This window comes from Oncorhynchus clarkii, chromosome 17 (genome assembly GCF_045791955.1).
Source record: "Oncorhynchus clarkii lewisi isolate Uvic-CL-2024 chromosome 17, UVic_Ocla_1.0, whole genome shotgun sequence".
NCBI lineage: Eukaryota > Metazoa > Chordata > Actinopteri > Salmoniformes > Salmonidae > Oncorhynchus > Oncorhynchus clarkii.
The window spans coordinates 65,567,730-65,589,451 of NC_092163.1; the positions used below are offsets into that span (position 1 = coordinate 65,567,730).

General features: G+C 41.5%; 1 protein-coding gene across 1 annotated transcript in view; it reads right to left on the reverse strand.

Annotated features, from left to right (window-relative positions):
• Nucleotides 1-16,967, reverse strand: part of LOC139371283 (FERM domain-containing protein 4B-like) — a 67,538-nt gene extending 50,571 nt beyond the window's left edge. Inside the window, exon 1 of the mRNA XM_071111569.1 lies at nt 16,773-16,967. The gene's annotated coding sequence lies outside the window, so the exon portion shown is untranslated. The remainder of the gene's footprint in view (nt 1-16,772) is intronic.
• Nucleotides 16,968-21,722: the final 4,755 nt, after the last annotated feature.

Here is a 21,722-nt window from a genome sequence, read left to right on the forward strand (position 1 = left end):
AACAAGTCTACAAGTAGGGTGAGTGCCCCAAAATATATTTTCTTGTGCGAGCACGCACACATAGACAGACAGAAGTACCATGAATAGCCACATGATATTTTGGTATCTTTAAGTTTGTTTTCAGTGTATTAAAGTAAACACATATTGCCTTGTTGATTTGATGATGTTTAAGTTGAAATGGTGCTGGAATAGCAGAGGCAGTACTCCCGTTGTCTTTGTGCTGACTTGCGGTAACGCCATGGTTCTAAATCAGTAGTTAGTAAACTGTTACATGCAATATTCACTTTGTGACCGTCACTGGACAGATGTTGGTCTTCGGTTTTGTGTAGTTGAATTTATTCCGCCACTGGGTCACTGTTGTCTTTTTGTTGTCACAGACTTATTGTATATCACAGTGGCGTATGAACAAATGGGTTATAAAGAAAACAACGCAAATATCACAACATAGGTTTCTTTACAGTGGTGTAAAGTACTTAATTAAAAATACAGTACTTGAAAGTACTATTTAAGCAATTTTTTGTGTATCTGTAGTTTACTATTTATATACATTTTTTTACTTTTACTTTTACTTCACTACGTTCCTGAAGAAAATAATGTACTTTTTACTCCATACATCCCTGACATCCAAAAGTACTTGTTACACTTAACATGTTTAGCGAGCCTGGAAAATTGTCCTATTCAAACACTTATCAAGAGAACATCCCTGGTTATCCCAACTGCCTCTGATCTGGAGGACTCACTAAACACAAATGCTTTGTTTGTAAATTATGTCTGAGTGTTGGAGTGTGCCCCTGGCTATCCGTAATTAAAACAAAAAAAAGAAAATTGTGCAGTCTGGTTTACTTCATTAATATAAGGAATTTGAAATGATTTATAATTTTACTTAGATACTGTATATGCCGATGACATGCTGAGACATCGACATGCATTTCTTTATGTCAGATGGCTTTTGGGTCTGCTTTGCAGATAGACGTACAGAAAGAGGGTAAATTGTAAATTTTCTATCAGAATATTTTGCATGAAGATAAGCATTATCTTGTCAGATTATAGGAGAAACTCTGGTAGGCCTGAAACAGTCTTCCTCACCTCTTATGCACGATCCAGCTTTACAGCCGAGCACACTGCCACTGTATCAGGTTTGTTTCAATGTCCAGGTCACATTATCAGGGGCTGTACTCAACAACATTGACTGAAAACATTAATTTACACTGTAAGCCAATTATTGTACGTGACTAAAGTGTATTGCCATATAGAGACCAATGCACACTGATGGAAGAGGTGAGTGATAACAGGCCATGGTGCTATGAAGGTGACTGACTGCTGCTGGCTACCTGCTCAGTGGCTTGCTGTGTGGAGGGGAACAGGACAGGTGGCCTCTAATGAGGGAGGGAGGAGGGCTCATATAACACAACATTAATGATGCAGGGCTCATCCACTCATGGATGACACATTGTCTTCGATCTGCCAGACAGCACTGAAATTACTTCTAAATCCTCAACATATGGCCTACAGCTTTAATGAAAAGTGCCAATATGAGCAAACACAGAATATAGAAAATAAGAATAAAGAGTACACTTTAGGCTTTAAACAAGCTATTGAGGAGAAAACTAATATATATATATTCAAGCAATAAGGCCCTAGGAGGTGTGACACTGTATATGTAGAAGAAAAAGAAACGCACACCTATTTAGGCGAGGTGCTGGCTAGCGGAGTAGAAAACTTGAAAATAAAAGAGAAACGTTGGTAATTACATTTTTGCATCTGAGCTCCTAGAGTGTGCGGCTCTCTTTTATTTTCAAGTGGTACTGTATATGGCCAATATAGCAAGGCTAACGATTGTTCTTTGCACGACCCAACTCGGAGTGCCTGGACACAGCCCTTAGCTATGGTATATTGGCAATATATAACAAACCCCCAAGGTGCCTTATTGCTATTATAAACTGGTTACCCAAAGTAATTATAGCAGTAAAAATAAATGTTCTCATACCTGTGGTATACGGTCTGATATACCACGGCTGTCAGCCAATCAGCATTCAGAGCTAAAAAAAAACAAGGTTAGAAATGTATATATATCACAGGTTCAGAAGGCTCTTTAGCGAGCGAACCATCTCTTTACCAAGCCATCCCCTCCAGCTGTAGCTCTGTGAAACACACACTTGGGGGTTGAATCACTGAGCAGTATTGATTACTCTGGTCTCATGGCTGTGGGATATGTCTGCTGCCTGAACACGGCTGCTTCCATGCTCTACATACACATCACTATTGCTGCTTCAGTATGAGAATAATAGCTGCTCATCTCAGGTCTATCCGTCCATTACCATCCCCCCATTCAGCACAGTCCTCTCAGTGGTCATTATAATTCAGGCCCTCAAACACAGCTCCTAAATGAGCACTCCAGCTCCTCTGGTGTGTGTATGTGTGTGTCAAATTAAATAGTTTTTGTCACATGCTTAGTAAACAACAGGAGTAGACAAACAGTGAAATGCATACTTCCAGACCCTTCCCAACAACTCAGAGAGAAAAATATTGAAAAAAAGAATAGGACAAGGAGTAAATAAACAACGTTTAATAATACAGTGGGGCAAAAAAGTATTTAGTCAGCCACCAATATTGTGCAAGTTCTCCCACTTAAAAAGATGAGAGAGGCCTGTAATTTTCATCATAGGTACACTTCAACTATGACAGACAAAATGAGAATTTTTTTTTCCAGAAAATCACATTGTAGGATTTCTAATGAATTTTTTTGCAAATTATGGTGGAAAACAAGTATTTGGTCAATAACAAAAGTTTATCTCAATACTTGTTATATACCCTTTGTTGGCAATAACAGAGGTCAAACGTTTTCTGTAAGTCTTCACAAGGTTTTCACACACTGTTGCTGGTATTTTGGCCCATTCCTCCATGCAGATCTCCTCTAGAGCAGTGATATTTTGGGGCTGTTATTTGGCAACACAGACTTTTAACTCCAGGACGTTGAAATGCTTCTTACGAAGCCACTCCTTCGTTGCCCGGGCGGTGTGTTTGGGATCATTGTCATGCTGAAAGACCCAGCCACGTTTCATCTTCAATGCCCTTGCTGATGGAAGGAGGTTTTCACTCAAAATCTCACGATACATGGCCCCATTCATTCTTTCCTTTACACAGATCAGTCGTCCTGGTCCCTTTGCAGAAAAACAGCCCCAAAGCATGATGTTTCCACTCCCATGCTTCACAGTAGGTATGGTGTTCTTTGGATGCAACTTGGCATTTTTTGTCTTCCAAACACGACGAGTTGAGTTTTTACCAAAAAGTTATATTTTGGTTTCATCTGACCATATGACATTCTCCCAATCTTCTTCTGGATCATCCAAATGCTCTCTAGCAAACTTCAGACGGGCCTGGACATGTACTGGCTTAAGCAGGGGGACACGTCTGGCACTGCAGGATTTGAGTTTCTGGCGGCGTAGTTTGGTTTGAGGCTTTGGTTTGTTTAAGGCTTTGTTACTTTGGTCCCAGCTCTCTGCAGGTCATTCACTAGGTCCCCCCGTGTGGTTCTGGGATTTTTGCTCCCCGTTCTTGTGATCATTTTGACCCCACGGGGTGAGATCTTAGATCAAGAACAGCAAGGAAATGACTTCGTCAACAGTGGCCAGGAGTTGATATTGCTTACTTGATTTAAAAACTATTGTTAGAAAACTAGCCATGTACATATGTGAATATTTTCATATTTTGTTTCTCATTCCAGATCGAGGGAGATTATCAGTGGTCTTGTATGTCTTCCATTTCCTAATAATTGCTCCCACAGTTGATTTCTTCAAACCAAGCTGCTTACCTATTGCAGATTCAGTCTTCCCAGCCTGGTGCAGGTCTACAATTTTGTTAATGGTGTCCTTTGACAGCTCTTTGGTCTTGGCCATAGTGGAGTTTGGAGTTTGACTGTTTGAGGTTGTGGACAGGTGTCTTTTATACTGATAACAAGTTGAAACAGGTGCCATTAATACAGGTAACGAGTGGAGGACAGAGGAGCCTCTTAAAGAAGAAGTTACAGGTCTGTGAGAGCCAGAAATCTTGCTTGTTTGTAGGTGACCAAATACTTATTTTCCACCAAAATTTGCAAATAAATTCATTAAAAATCCTACAATGTGATTTTCTGGATTTTTTGTCTAATTTTCTCTGTCATAGTTGAAGTGTACCTATGATGAAAATTACAGGCCTCTCATATTTTTAAGTGGGAGAACTTGCACAATTGGTGGCTGACTAAATACTTTTTTGCCCCACTGTACATGTAGTAAGGTGAAGCGACTGTGTGTGTGTGTGTGTGTATGTATGTATATGTTTGTGAGAGAGAAAGATGGAGAGATATAGTGATAAAGAGAGTAGGATAGTAATAAAAAGGAGAGAGAAACAGACAGGGTAATTACAGGAAGGATCATCGACAGCTCCCACAGCTTGCAGGCAAAGCAGCAGGATAGCATCCACAGCCAGCAGACCGAACACAGAGCAAGAGCTAAACATGGGGTCTGCTTTGCTGTTATTCTCATTTTCTAAGCCTCAGAGCAATTGAGTGCTGGTCTGCAACGCAGAGGAAGAGACCAAACATAACCAAAGGATGGTAATGTGCTTTCTACACTGTGGTGTGGGAACTACAGTAGATAAAGCCTCAGGGCATTCCTCACTGCACAACCATTGCCCACTGGGACACAGGTTGCTCTATAGCTCAGGCTCCATCTTAGATCTGCTAGAAACAGTCTTCCTATACAACACAATATCCTCTGAGAGGTGAAAAGTGACCAGAATTTACACAAATAATGGTTTGTCAACAAAGCTAGCTACATTGATCATTCTCAGAGTTCCCCTACAATGACAGATTTCCTCTTCTTCGTCTGAAGAGGTGTAGCAAGGATCGGACCAAAATGCAGCGTGGTAAATGTCCATGTTTTAATAGTATAAACTGAACATGACAGAATACAAAATAACAAAGTGGATATAAACGAAACAGTCCCGTGTGGCACAAACACTGACACAGGAAACAAACATCCACAAACCAACAGTGAAACCCAGGCTACCTAAATATGGTTCTTAATCAGGGACAACGATAAACAGCTGCCTCTGATTGAGAACCATATCAGGCCAAACACAGAAATAGAAAAAACATAGAAACACAAACATAGACTGCCCACCCCAAACCACGCCCTGACCATACTAAATAAAGACAAAACAAAGGAAACAAAGGTCAGAACGTGACATCCCCATAAATAGACTTTAACGCAGGGAAACTTAAATCAGTTCTAAATCAAATCTCTATCAACATGTTAAATGTGCAACCAGAGGAAAAAAATTCTAGATCACCTGTACTCCACACAGAGACGCGTACAAAGCTCTCCCTCGCTCTCCATTTCGTAAATCCGACCACAACTCTATCCTCCTGATTCCTGCTTACAAGCAAAAATTAAAGCAGGAAGCACCAGTGACTCGGTCTATAAAAAAATGGTCAGATGAAGCAGATGCTAAACTACAGGACTGCTTTGCTATAACAGACTGGAACATGTTCCGGGATTCTTCAGATGACATTGAGGAATACACCACATCAGTCACTGGCTTTATCAATAAGTGCATTGAGTTTGTCATCCCCACAGTGACTGTACGCACATACCCCAACCAGAAGCCATGGATTACAGGTAACATTTGCACTGGGCTAAAGGGTAGAGCTGCCGCTTTCAAGGTGCGGGACTCTAACCCGGAAGCTTACAAGAAATCCCGCTATGCCCTGCGACGAACGTTCAAACAGGCAAAGCATCAATACAGGACTAAGATTGAATCATACTACAAACTATTACTTGCTTGCAAACTATTACAGACTACAAAGGGAAGCACAGCCGCGAGCTGCCCAGTTACACGAACCTACCAGACGAGCTAAATCACTTTCTATGCTCGCTTCGAGGCGAGCAACACTGAGACATGCATGAGAGCATCAGCTGTTCTGGACGACTGTGTGATCATGCTCTCCGTAGCTGACGTGAGTAAGAACAGGTCAACATACACAAGGCTGCGGGGCCAGACGGATTACCAGGATGTGTGCTCCGGGCATGTGCTGACCAACTGGCAGGTGTCTTCACTGACATTTTCAGCATGTCCCTGATTGAGTCTTTAATACCAACATGCTTCAAGCAGACCACCATAGTCCCTGTGCCCAAGAACACAAAGGCAACCTGCCTAAATGACTACAGACCCGTAGCACTCACGTCCATAGCCATGAAGTGCTTTGAAAGGCTGGTAATGGCTCACATCAACACCATTATCCCAGAAACCCTAGACCCACTCCAATTTGCATACCGCCCAAACAGATCCACAGATGATGCAATCTCTATTGCACTCCACACTGCCCTTTCCCACCTGGACAAAAGGAACACCTATGTGAGAATGCTTTTCATTGACTACAGCTCAGCGTTCAACACTATAGTACCCTCAAAGCTCATCACCAAACTAAGGAACCTGGGACTAAACACCTCCCTTTGCAACTGGATCCTGGACTTCCTGACAGGCTGCCCCCAGGTGGTGAGGGTAGGTAGCAACACATCTGCCACGCTGATCCTCAACACTGGAGCTCCACAGGGGTGTGTGCTCAGTCCCCTCCTGTACTCCCTGTTCACCCACGACTGCATGGCCAGGCACGACTCCAACACCATCATTAAGTTTGCTGACGACACAACAGTGGTAGGCCTGATCACCGACCACGACGAGACAGCCTATAGGGAGGAGGTCAGAGACCTGGCTGGGTGGTGCCAGAATAACAACCTCAACGTAACCAAGACTAAGGAGATGATTGTGGAGTACGGGAAAAGGAGCACCGAGCATGTCCCCATTCTCATCGACGGGGCTGTAGTGGAGCAGGTTGAGAGCTTCAAATTCCTTTGTGTCCACATCAACAACAAACTAGATTGGTCCAAACTAGAGGTCGACCGATTATGATTTTTCGACGCCGATACCGATACCGATTATTGGAGGACCAAAAAAGACGATGCCGATTAAAAAATATATGTATATGTAATAATGACAATTATAACAATACTGAATTAACACTTATTTTAACTTAATATAATACATCAATAAAATCAATTTAGCCTCAAGTAGATAATAAAACATGTTCAATTTGGTTTAAATAATGCAAAAACAAAGTGTTGGAGAAGAACGTAAAAGTGCAACATTTCAGTTCCTTGCTCAGAACATGAGAACATATGAAAGCTGGTGGTTCCTTTTAACATGAGTCTTCAATATTCCCAGGTAAGAAGTTTTAGGTTGTAGTTATTATAGGACTATTTCCCTCTATACCATTTGTATTTCATCAACCTTTAACTATTGGATGTTCTTACAGGCACTTTAGTATGCAGTCTCCTTGTGTAGTGCAACGAGAGAGAGGCAGGTCGTTATTGCGTTGAAATAGTTAACTGTAAGGTTGCAAGATTGGATCCCCTGAGCTGACAAGGTGAAAATGTGTCTTTCTGCCCCTGAACGAGGCAGTTAACCCACCGTTCCTAGGCCGTAATTGAAAATAAGAATGTGTTCTTAACTGACATGCCTAGTTAAATAAAGATTAAATAAAGTTGTAAAAAAAAATATATATATATATATATTATTTTTTAAATCGGCGCACAAAAATACCGATTTCCGATTGTTATGAAAACTTGAAATCGGCCCTAATTAATCGGCCATTCCGATTAATCGGTCGACCTCTAGTCCAAACACACCAAGACAGTCGTGAAGAGGGCACGACAAAGCCTATTCCCCCTCCGAAAACTAAAAAGATTTGGCACGGGTCCTGAGATCCTCAAAAGGTTCAACAGCTGCAACATCGAGAGCATCCTGACCAGTTGCATCACTGCCTGGTACGGCAACTGCTCGGCCTCTGACCGCAAGGCACTTCAGAGGGTAGTGCGTACGGCCCAGTACATTACTGGGGCAAAGTTGCCTGCCATCCAGGACCTCTACACCGGGCGGTGTCAGAGGAAGGCCCTAAAAATTGTCAAAGACCCCAGCCACCCCAGTCATAGACTGTTCTCTCTACTACCGCATGGCAAGTGTTACCGGAGTGCCAAGTCTAGGACAAAAAGACTTCTCAACAGTTTTTACCCCTATGCCATAAGACTCCTGAACAGGTAACCAAATGGTTACACAGAATATTTGCATTGTGTGCCCCCCCCAACCCCTCTGCTGCTACTCTCTGTTTATCTTATATGCATAGTCACTTTAACTATACATTCATGTACATACTACCTAAATTGGCCCGACCAACCAGTGCTCCCACACATTGGCTAACTGGGCTATCATCATTGTGTCCCACCACCCGCCAACCCCTCTTTTTACGCTTCTGCTACTCTCTGTTCATCATATATGCATAGTCACTTTTACGATACCTACATGTACATACTACCTCAATAAGCCTGACTAACAGGTATCTGTATATAGCCTTGCGACTCTTTTTCAAATGTTTTATTTCTTTACTTACCTACCTACCTGCACACACACACACACACACCTTTTGCTCCATTGGTTAGAGCCGGTAAGTAACTGTTGTATTCGGCGCACGTGACAAATAAACTTTGATTTGATTTGAAATATACCAATTAAAGATATATCCAAAGCAAGCAATTTTTGTTTCCATTTTGTTCATAATTGGGGCTCATGCCCAAAGAATGAGTGTCTGGAATCTGGATGCTTGGAATTGTGACATTACTCGTTATTCCGATTAGACAGGGGCACTTAATGTATTGTGCTTCTGTCAATGTCCACTGACACAAATGGGTAATCTATAAATCCATCTTTACAGTATGTCCATTTTTGAAATTATTTTTAAGGAGGTGCATGTGCTCTGGCAATTTTAGGTGGAATTTGTCAACAAACTGGAAATCCTCTCTCCTCCTTAAATATATTGCTTGTTGTCCTAATAGTCTCTTTCATCTAAATCAGTGGTTCACAACCAGGGGTACTTGGCCTATCCACAGGGGGTACTTAAGAAAACTTATCAGACCTACTTACCTTACTGGTACTTCAGGGGTATTCCGGACAGAGCAGAATTCAGTTGGTGGTACAGTAACCGACAAAGGTTGGGAAACACTGATCTAAATGATATGGGCCCTGCCTCCCAGAGAAATTCCCTACCTGCTGAGGAGCCTGTGTCCGGCCTAATCCCATTGCTTTCTGCTCTCTGCATCGTACTGAACACCAAACACACAAGTAGTCAAAGAGGAGAAAGAAATGCATGTCACCGTCAGTCAGTAAACCAAGGTATTCAAACCTTCCACTAATGAAGGAGGATGAGTACGGTCACTCAAAAACCATAACACCAACAAAAAAAATCAACCAGGAAAAATAAACATTTAATTCCTAAATGTCTGCTAAATCAAAAAAAACATTCTGTTTATTCATGTATTTCAAAAGACTGTGCCTAAATGGACAACGGGACAGTTCAGTGTGTCCATGGTTTTGTAAGTGAAAATAAGTTACTGACTATTTATTTTACACAGGATGTCCTGTGGAAGGACAAATGTCAGACGTAAAACAAGGAAAAGGTCCAGAGATGCTCTGCCTGGGGACTGCTTGTAAACCGCCAACAAGGTAAAGGTCCAGAGATGCTCTGCCTGGGGACTGCTTGTAAACCGCCAACAAGGAAAAGGTCCAGAGATGCTCTGCCTGGGGACTGCTTGTAAACCGCCAACAAGGAAAAGGTCCAGAGATGCTCTGCCTGGGGACTGCTTGTAAACCGCCAACAAGGTAAAGGTCCAGAGATGCTCTGCCTGGGGACTGCTTGTAAACCGCCAACAAGGTAAAGGTCCAGAGATGCTCTGCCTGGGGACTGCTTGTAAACCGACAACAAGGTAAAGGTCCAGAGATGCTCTGCCTGGGGACTGCTTGTAAACCGCCAACAAGGAAAAGGTCCAGAGATGCTCTGCCTGGGGACTGCTTGTAAACCGCCAACAAGGAAAAGGTCCAGAGATGCTCTGCCTGGGGACTGCTTGTAAACCGCCAACAAGGTAAAGGTCCAGAGATGCTCTGCCTGGGGACTGCTTGTAAACCGCCAACAAGGTAAAGGTCCAGAGATGCTCTGCCTGGGGACTGCTTGTAAACCGCCAACAAGGTAAAGGTCCAGAGATGCTCTGCCTGGGGACTGCTTGTAAACCGCCAACAAGGTAAAGGTCCAGAGATGCTCTGCCTGGGGACTGCTTGTAAACCGCCAACAAGGAAAAGGTCCAGAGATGCTCTGCCTGGGGACTGCTTGTAAACCGCCAACAAGGAAAAGGTCCAGAGATGCTCTGCCTGGGGACTGCTTGTAAACCGCCAACAAGGAAAAGGTCCAGAGATGCTCTGCCTGGGGACTGCTTGTAAACCGCCAACAAGGTAAAGGTCCAGAGATGCTCTGCCTGGGGACTGCTTGTAAACCGCCAACAAGGTAAAGGTCCAGAGATGCTCTGCCTGGGGACTGCTTGTAAACCGCCAACAAGGTAAAGGTCCAGAGATGCTCTGCCTGGGGACTGCTTGTAAACCGCCAACAAGGTAAAGGTCCAGAGATGCTCTGCCTGGGGACTGCTTGTAAACCGCCAACAAGGAAAAGGTCCAGAGATGCTCTGCCTGGGGACTGCTTGTAAACCGCCAACAAGGAAAAGGTCCAGAGATGCTCTGCCTGGGGACTGCTTGTAAACCGCCAACAAGGAAAAGGTCCAGAGATGCTCTGCCTGGGGACTGCTTGTAAACCGCCAACAAGGTAAAGGTCCAGAGATGCTCTGCCTGGAGACTGCTTGTAAACCGCCAACAAGGTAAAGGTCCAGAGATGCTCTGCCTGGGGACTGCTTGGAAACCGCCAACAAGGAAAAGGTCCAGAGATGCTCTGCCTGGGGACTGCTTGTAAACCGCCAACAAGGTAAAGGTCCAGAGATGCTCTGCCTGGGGACTGCTTGTAAACCGCCAACAAGGAAAAGGTCCAGAGATGCTCTGCCTGGGGACTGCTTGTAAACCGCCAACAAGGTAAAGGTCCAGAGATGCTCTGCCTGGGGACTGCTTGTAAACCGCCAACAAGGAAAAGGTCCAGAGATGCTCTGCCTGGGGACTGCTTGTAAACCGCCAACAAGGTAAAGGTCCAGAGATGCACTGCCTGGGGACTGCTTGTAAACCGCCAACAAGGAAAATATTCCTGTTTACACAACTGACATTGTGAACCATGTTCACTACAGTTGCCTTCTCTGTGAGACTAGGAGTACAGAGGGCAATATGTACAGATAATTTGAGATTTTTCTGTTTGCATTGTACAGTGGCAAGAAAAAGTATGCGAACCCTTTGGAAATACCTGTATTTCTGCATAAATTGGTCATATAATTTGATCTGATCTGCATCTTGGCCACAACAATAGACAAACACAGTCTGCTTAAATTAATAACACACAAACAATTATACATGTTCATGTCTTTATTGAACACACCACATAAACATTCAGTGCAGGGTGGAAAAAGTATGTGAACCCTTGGATTTAATAACTGGTTGACCCTCCTTTGGAAGCAATAACCTCAACCAAACATTTTCTGTAGTTGTGGATCAGACCTGCACAACGGTCAGGAGGAATTTTGGACCATTCCTCTTTACAAAACTGTTTCAGTTCAGCAATATTCTTGGGATGTCTGGTGTGAACTGCTCTATTGAGGTCATGCCACAGCATCTCAATCGGGTTGAGGTCTGGACTCTGACTGGGCCACTCCAGAAGGCGTATTTTCTTCTGTTGAAGGCATTCTGTTGATTTCCTTCTGTGTTTTGAGTTGTTGCCCTGTTGCGTCACCAAGCTTCTGATGAGCTTCAATTGGTGGATAGATAGCCTAACACTCTCCTACAAAATGTCTTGATAAACTTGGGAATTAATTTTTCCATTGATGATTGTCACAAACCATCTCAGGGAAGCTCATCTGAGTGCTCGTTGTCCTCATCAGGGTCTTGACCTGCAGTTCGGCGTCATAAACAACTTCAGTAGACAAATGCTCACCTTCGATGGCCAGTGGCATGCTCGAGAAGTATACTCTTCGCAGATGAATCCCGGTTTCATCTGTATCAGGCAGATGGCAGACAATGTGTATGGCTTAATGGGGGCAAGCGGATTTGCTGATGTCAACATTGTGAACAGAGTGCCCCATGGTGGTGGTGGGGTTATGGCATCGGCAGGCGTAAACTACGGAAAACGAACACAATTGCATTTTATCAATGGCAATTTGAATGCACAGAGATACCATGACAAAATCCTAAGGCCCATTATCGTGCCATTCATCCACCGCCATCACCTCATATTTCAGCATGATAATGCACGGCCCCATGTCGCAAGGATCTGTACAGAATTCCTGGAATCTGAAAATGTCCCAGTTCTTTCATGGCCTGCATACACACCAGACATGTCACCCATTGAGCATGTTTGGGATGCTCTGGATTGGCGTGTACGACAGCGTGTTCCAGTTCCTGCCAAAAGGAGTGGAACAACATTCCACAGGCCACAATCAACAGCCTGATCAACTCTATGTAAATGAGAGATGTCGCACTGCATGAGGTAAGTGATGGTCACACTAGATACTGACTGGTTTTCTGATCCACATCCATAACTTTTATTTTAAGGTATCTGTGACCAACAGATGCATATCTGGGAGGTTTTAGTATGCCTCTCCAAGAAGGGCACCTACTGCTAGAAAAAGTCAGACATTGAATATCCCTTTAAGCATGGTGAAGTCATTAATTACACTTTGGATGTTGTATCAATACACCCAATCACAACAAAGATACAGGCGTCCCTCCTAACTCAGTTGTTGGAGAAGAAGGAAACCACTCAGGGATTTCACCATGAGGCCAATGGTGACTTTAAAACAGTTACAGAGTTCAATGGCTGTGACAGGAGAGAACTGAGGATGGATCAATAACATTGTAGTTACTCCACAATACTAACCTAATTGCCAGAGTGAAAAGAAGGAAACCTGCCCAGAATACAAATATTACAAAACATGCATCTTGTTTGCAACAAGACAAATAATACAAGTAACACAGCAAAACATTTGGCAAAACAATTAACTTTTTGTCCTGAATACAGTGTACATTTGGGGCAAATCCAATACAACACATTACTGAGTACCACTCACCATATGTTCAAGCATGTTATGGGTATGCTTGTAATTTTTAAGGACTGGGGTATTTTTCACAATAAAAAAAGAAACAGAATGTAGCCAAGTACAAGCAAAAAACCTGGTTCATTCTGTTTTCCAACAGACACTGGGAGATGAACTCACCTTTCAACAGGACAAAAATATAAAACACAAGCACAAATCTACACTGCTTACCAAGAAGACAGTGAACGTTCCTGAGCGTTACAGTTTTGACTTAAATCAACTTGAAAATATATGGCACGACCTGAAAATTGTTGTCTAGCAACGAACAACAATCCATTTGACAGTTGAAGAATTTCGAAAAGAATGGGCAAATGTTGCACAACCCAGGTGCAACATTTGCTCTTATAGACTTACCCAGAAACATTCACAGCTGTAATCACTGCCAAAGGTGCTTCTACATGTAAATTAGATATTTATGTATTTCATTTTCAATAAATCTGTGTGTAGATGGGTGATAATGTTTTTATTCAATCCATTTTGAATTCAGGCAGTAACACAACAAAATGTGGAATAAGTCAAGAGGTATGAGTACTTTCTGAAGACACTGTACATATGAAGTGGGTAAAACAGTATATAAACATGATTAAAGTGGCCAGTGTTCAATGACTATGTACTGTACATAGGGCAACAGTGACTAAGGTTCAGGGTAGAGTACCGTGTGGAAATTGTTAAAAGGCATCCTTGTGCATAGAGTTGCATGGTTTGTTTAACTTTGCAATCATTGGTTTCTGTTTGACATGCATTTTAAAGTGAAAAATCGGAGTCTCCGCATTACTTTGTTACCGTGGAATTGATTAGCACTGCTTTGGGGCATAAACTTACATTAGAACCCACCATAATCAAGTTGAGTAGCCACACTATTAGGCCTATTCATAAAAGTAAGCATACTGAAGCACAGACAAACTATTTCAAACTCTACCAAAGTACAGAATTTTGCAAAGAGAGAGATGCCATCAATTTATTGCATCATTCCTTTTCTTTCCTATTTTGTCTTTTTGTGGAAATCTGTACGCAGTAAGGGGTTTAGAGTATATCCTGTAGACTAGAGGAATGACTTGGGTGGAAAACCTGTTCAACAGGACCTGCTCCCTCTGTCAGATGACACCTGCATGAGCACAGAATCTAATAACTACCAATCCTCCTGCTCTATGTGCATGAAAAACGTTCAAATGATATGTGTGTGAAAAACAGAAAATGCTGATAACCAAATCTCAAGACAAAAGAAAGGCTGGGTCTAAAGGTGGGAAATGATAATAACCCTATTCTCAGACCCAGGTTTCTGCATGTGTCGCCTTTGTAGGTTAAGTTACGTATAGACAGAAAAGGTTTCTACTGTTTACTCTCTGAAAGGCTGGTTTGTTTGAATGGCTCCGTGAATTAATGTATTCTGATTAGCAAATAACTCTTATCTGTGCTGGCTGAGCACCCAGCCTGGTCTCATAGACTAGACGTAACATAGTAAACGTACATTCAGACACTCAAATTAGGGAAAGGGGGATACCTTGTCAGTTGTACAACTGAATGCATTCAACTGAAATGTGTCTTCCGCATTTAACCCAACCACTCTGAATCCGAGAGGTGCAGGGCCTGCCTTAATCAACAACCACGTCTTCAGCGTCCGGGGAACAGTGGGTTAACTGCCTTGCTGGGGGCAGATGACAGATTTTTACCTTGTCAGCTCGGGGATTCGATCCAGCAAGCTTTGGGTTACTGGCCCAACGCTCTAACCACTAGTATGATATGTTATGTTTGGTATGGTTACAGAAGACAGATGGTTACTTAAAGAAAAACTAAAGTAGGTGGTTGGACGGGCTGGATAGGTGGGTGTATAACGCAAATTTCTATCAACCCAAAGGTTGCGAGTTCGAATCTCATCACTGCAATTTTAGCTAATTAGCAACTGTTCAACTACTTACTACTTTTGAGCTACTTTCAAACTACTTAGCATGTTAGCTGACCTTTACCCTAACCCTAACCCCAACCTTAACCCTTTTAGCTAACCCTTCCCCTAACTTTAACCCTTTAACCTAACTCCTATACTTAACCTTAATCCTAACACCTAACTCTAACCCCTAGCCTAGCTAACGTTAGCCACCTAGCTATAATTTGTAAAAGATCATATGTTTTGCAAATTCGTAACATATAATACGAATTGGGCGATGAACATCTACAAATTAATACATAACATACGAAATGTAACATAAAAAAATAAAGGGAGTGTTTTAGATTTTAAGTACAGAATAACACAAAATGCTCTGAGACCAGGTTGGAGCACCAGCAACGGAATCTTAGGTGACAGTTAATAGCTTTATTGAATTGGAAGCACTGACCCCATTAAAACCAACTGAACATCCCAGACTGAAGTAAACAAAATGCTGTCCTGCTTTTGTACTCTAATGTAGTGTGTGTGCGCGTGCGTGTGTGTGCGTGTGTGTCTGTGTGTATCTGTGTGTGACACTTATTTTATGAGCCTCTAATTTAATATTGTCCCCTTTACAAACCAGACCCATGCAGTGTAGTGACAGGGACAGGACAGGCACATTAGCACTGGCTGTCCTCAGCATGTACAGCTATTTAAACTACCTGAGGTGACTGAGTGAACTGAGCTGCTGAGGTAAACTGAGGTCTATTAATCAAACTTTGTAGGCTACCAATCCATATTGTTCACAGTTAGTTGTGGCTTTTCTGTCCTATAAAGTTAATACTTTGAGTATCCTATCTGTAGCCTACAATTCATTACAGTCTAATTCCTCTTATGGGCCTATTTTGGTACTTGAGTCCAGAGTGACACAAACCCCATACAGGATATCACATTCTTTCTCCCATTGTTTGTCTTTCCCAGGAAACAGGAAACTCAGGCAGAAGTTGTGAGTCTGTGACTTTAAAACCTGTTTGTTTGTGTCTCAGCCTGTGTGAGTGTGTGTGTGTGTGTGTGTGTGTGTGTGTGTGTGTGTGTTTGTGTGTTGTCTGTTATGTCTTTATTGTCCCTCTGGACGAGGTATTGACATAATCAACACCCTGTGTGCATGTTAGCAGCAGCATGTCTATTAGAAAACAAGCGTACACTTGTTTTGGTTTGATACCTCAGTCGGTCATCACCTGAGAGCAGCTGTGGGAGTAAGTAAATGAAGGTGATGGAAAGAATTGCATATTATCTCTTTCTTGAGACAAACAAATAAATTAACATTACTTCCAATGATGAAATGGCAAAAACTAAATACAACCTATAAACTAGGGAATACTGATTACTGTATAAGTGTCTAGGTACAATAGGTAGGCATATTCATGCTGTTGGCTACTAGAGTGTTTAAAATAGTTTTATGTGCATAACATGTGCCAAGTAATGCACAATGCAACAAGATAAAGGATGAGAACAGAGTGAGATAACAAAACAATTACGAGCTTGTTTTACATAGGTTTACTTATTGTTGAAGAAAACAATAGTGTAGATTACAATGCAGATGAAAATATAACTTATACCATACATCATATGATATGAGCATGGCACAATTACAGATGGTTTGCCACCATCAGTTTTGCTTTTGATAAACATAGCTTCAGTTACCATCAAAAGCATGATTGATTCGTTTGAAAAGAAACTGGATAGTTCCTTACCTTTTTTTTTATTGTCGCCGTTATGGTCGAATTGAACTTTTTGTGTGAACAGAAGGTTTTTTACCGGCAGCGATAAAAACAAATTATTCCACCGGCGTTCTCTCCGGCTGTAGCCCACCAAAACGAATAAAGAACGTAAAATTAACCGCTGCTCTTTCGCTAGTGATCCATTGGGGCCAGAAAGCGAAGCCGTCTACTAGGTCCGCATATCCTTATCGTCCACAGTCTCATCCATTCACTCTCTGCCTCCTCCCCTGTATCCTTCAGCCAATTCAGAGAAGACGAATTTCCCACTATTTATTCTGTGCCAGTGCTGGCATGACCTGAACAAATGCACGGTCCACGTACAAGCGATGCGGGACCTGCTGAACTATAGTCTATATAAACAAAGCTCTCAGTCTCTGCTCTGCAAACGTAGCTCTACATTTGTATTTTATATTTATTATTGGCAGCAGCTACTCTTCCTATGGTCCAGCAAAATTAAGGCAGTTATAACATTTTTTAAACATTACAATACATTTACAACAGATTTCACAACATATTAAGTGTGTACCCTCATGCCACTACTCTACTACCACATATCTACAACAAAAAATCCATGTCTAAGTGTGCATAGTGAGTATGTTATTGTGGGTTTGTATGCATGTGTCTGGGCCTATGTTTCTGTTGCTTCACAGTCTCCGCTGTTCCATAAGGTGTATTTTTTATATTGTTTTATATCTAATTGTACTGCTTGCATGAGTTACTTGATGTGGAATAGAGTTCCATAGTCATGGCTCTATGTAGTACTGTGCGCCACCCATAGTCTGTTCTGGGGACTGTGAAGAGACCTCTGGTGGCATGTCTTGTGGGGTATGCATGGGTGTCCGAGCTATGTGCCAGTAGTTCAAACAGACAGCTCGTGCATTCAACATGTCAATACCTCTCACAAATAGAAGTAGTGATGAAGTCAATCTCTCCTCCACTTTGAGCCAGGAGAGATTAATATTAGCTCTCTGTGTAAATCTAAGGGCCAGCCGTGCTGCCCTGTTCTGAGCCAATTGCAATTTTCCTGTTCCTCTTTGTGGCACCTGACCACACGACTGAACAGTAGTCCAGGTGTGACAAAACTAGGGCGTGTAGGACCTGTCTTTTTGATAGTGCTGTTAAGAACGAAGAGCAGCGCTTTATTATGGACAGACTTCTGCACATCCTAGCTACTGTTGTATTAATATGTTTTGACCATAATAGTTTACAAAAGTTTTATATTTTTGTATTGTATTTATTTAACCTTTAACTAGACATGTCAGTTAAGAACAAATTCTTATTTATGATGACAGCCTACCCAGGCCAAACCCTAACCTGGACCATGCTAGGCCAATTGTGCGCTGCCCTATGGGACTCCCAAACACAGCCAGTTGTGATACAGCCTGGAATTGAACCAGGGTCTGTAGTGATGCCTCTAGCACTGAGCCACAGTGCCTTAGACCACTACGTCACTCGGGAGCCCCCCTCCAAGTAGTTTAGACGCCCTCAACTTGCTCAATTACCACATTATTCATTTCAAGATTGAATAATGTTTTAATTGAATGTAGGATAGCTAGAGGGGTTTAAATATTTACAGAACTGTAAAATGTATTCATGCTGGACATTCAAATTAGTTAACGTTGGAACAAACATTGCATTCATCCTTCAGTTGTCGGAGAAATAGCAAGCCCACTTGATGAAAACAACCTTGGGGAGCCAACCTCTCAAGGTATTGATGCTAAAGAGCTGAATGTGTATTTTCTTGTGAAGGACAAAACCTATCCAACAGTAATATTTGTATGCTAATATATTTGCAGGTGCACTTCATTCAATTACATTGATCACAGAAATTTGTATTTTGCTTTCAGGGAAATGTAATAACTACTATCAATCCTGTCCAGACCTCTGATTTCAAACATGGATGGCTCTGTGGATGCTTGTCACATTCGTCGTAACGATGAGACCAAGGCGCAGCGTGATTGGAATACATTCTTATTTTATTTAACAAAGAACACTTAAACGTGACGCTATAAACAACTAGTGCTGCCATGCAACTACACATAGACAATAACCCACAAAATCAAAATGGAAAATGGCAACCTAAATAGGATCCCCAATCAGAGACAACAATTTATTTTTTTATTTTTTATTTCACCTTTATTTAACCAGGTAGGCTAGTTGAGAACAAGTTCTCATTTACAACTGCGACCTGGCCAAGATAAAGCATAGCAGTGTGAACAGACAACACAGACAACACATGGAGTAAACAATTAACAAGTCAATAACACAGTAGAAAAATGTAAAAAAAGAAGCTGTCTCTGATTGGTAACCAATTCAGGCCACCATAGACCTACATATACCTAGACATACCAAAACCCCATAGAATACAAAAAACCCTAGACAAGACAAAAACACACATACCACCCTTTCACACCCTGACCTAACCAAAATAATAAAGAAAACAAGGATAACTAAAGTCAGGGCGTGACAATGCTGCTGTTCTCTCTTGAGCACAGTGATAGTCTAACCAATGGGGTAATACGTTTTTTAGACGAAGTTTGCAGAAAGTTCAATTTTTATGATGATTAATCTATTAGTCAAAAAAGGAAGCTACTAGAGTTATCATGAAAATTATAACATTGTTAAAATGATGAACAGGCCCATTACTAAAAATAGAAATTGATTGAGTAGTACTTGGTCAGTAGAATTTATGTGAATGTGCAAAATGCATATCTTTCAACTGACAGAATTGTGGAACAAGTTGTACGGGAAAGGAAGGGAGTGCCAGATCATTGTGGAGTCACTGGAAACTGAACAATGGAAAAACTCTGAAATCCCCAGAAACTGCAGGACTAGGAAATGGGAGGAATTGAAAAAATGACTAGGTTTACTGTAAGGTAGCTCAACCAGGTCAAAGCGTTAACAGACAAACTAAAGGTGGGTGGTGCCCTGTTCTCAATCTCACCCTTGCATACCCATTTAAACAAAAGATTATCATTTTCATTTGTGTCTAGGCAACCTACTGGTGTGTACGGAGACAAAATGTTTAGTTCAAAGCCTAAATTAGTCACCCAGGGGACTGCCTCACCCCCATCCCCCATTTTGGGGGATTTCTGCTTGCGAGTGATTAGGCTTAACCCAGTGCCATGTGTGCACTAAGCATCTCTAGCCCCAAATCTCAGCCTGGCCTCAGGTCCCATGGCGATTACCACAGAAGGCCTTGTCACTTTGACACTTCCTATATCTGTCCTATTCATGATACACAAAAAAATAAAGATATATATAAAGATAAGATAAGATAATATATAAGATATAAAGATAAGATAATATAGATTGCAAAACAGTTTTCTTTTTATAAGGATGGAGCCAATTTTCCAAAAGAAAATCAGTCTGGTCATTGATGAGAAAGAAGGTATTGGCTACAGAGTAAAACCTCTATTAAATTCATATTGTACATAAATAAGAATAAGACCTATTTGTGCAGGTATGAACAACCAAAAGCCTCACTGTACAAGTATTTATTTATAAGCTAAAAATGTACAGGTCCCTTGAGATGAAAAACAAAACAAATAGAAAACTGAATATAGATGAATAACTTGTACAGTAAGTCATATTTTGATAGTTATTCTTCTCAAAATAACTATCAGAGATATCAACCGCTAAAGTGGAGTGATCATTGTTTTAGGGGAGATTAACACCATGAATATTAAATAGAGGGGATTATGTTCCATCAGTAACCCTCATGGAGCAGATGTTAACATGGAGAGGAGGGATAACCTCCTGGGACGTGATGGGGGCAGGAGAGACCCGGAGCTGATTCACACTATGCCAATCTCCTTCGTAGGGCCATTGTCAGTGTGTCAGTGTGCATCCCATCACCATGCATCTCCAAGTATCTGTCTCCTATTACAGGCCTCAGGCCAGATTAACTCTGACAGCCACTGCCATTAGACTTGACCTTGGTTAACTGGTAATATGATATTTGATGCTCAGACATCACCTCTCATTAACTTTGCAAATCACATTGTTTTCTGTGTTTTGAACTTGTTTACATCCTTAATATAAAAGGACACAAGAAGAATTGCGGGTGTGGAACCATATGGGCTAGTGTCTATATGGGCTATAGACATCCCATCTCATAGAGCAGAGCAGCCGAAACAGGTCGACTGTATAATGGTATTGTATTAATACAGCCACCAGCCCTCATTCTGCTTGTTCATTTCTTTGGAATGAAAGGACAATTTTAGTATTTTCCAGGTCACAGTGAAATAATCCACCATTAGTCTCTCCTTCAGTTTTGTTCGCCCATCCCCTATCCCCCATCCCTCATTTAAAGATTAGGTGTTATGTGACTGGGGGATACTGTGGAGGAAGCTTGAGGGATTTTTGTTTGTGAATTTCCAGTTTTTCTTCCGTGTGTCTCTCTGTAACTCTTGCTCCACATTTTCTTAGCTAAAGCCATATTAGCATATTAGCATATTAGTAGGATATCATTGTAAAATGTATTCTTAATTAACTGACTTGCCTAGTTAAATAAAGGTTAAATAAAAATGAAATACAAAAATAACAGCACTGTTCATTTCCTGCATATATTTCATAATGTTGATCTTAACGAAAGTGTAACAAAATGCAATATTAGAAAAAATATATATTTTAGACCAGACCATGTGACATAGGAAGTGTTCGTTTTTGTGTTAATTTGAAAAAAGTGCAAAACATTCTTACTCTAGAAAACACTTTCAAATACAATTTTAACATTAACGACTATTCTAAAACATTAATATATTTTTTATAATATTTTCAAGCTACGTTTTTTATCCTGGTTTTGATGACATCAGTTTGTTCAATATTTGTACAGCGATAACAGATTTGAGTGGATAATCCTGGACTTCCTCTTGATTTACACTACCATCTAGTGGATTTAATGCACAGTCTGTATGTACA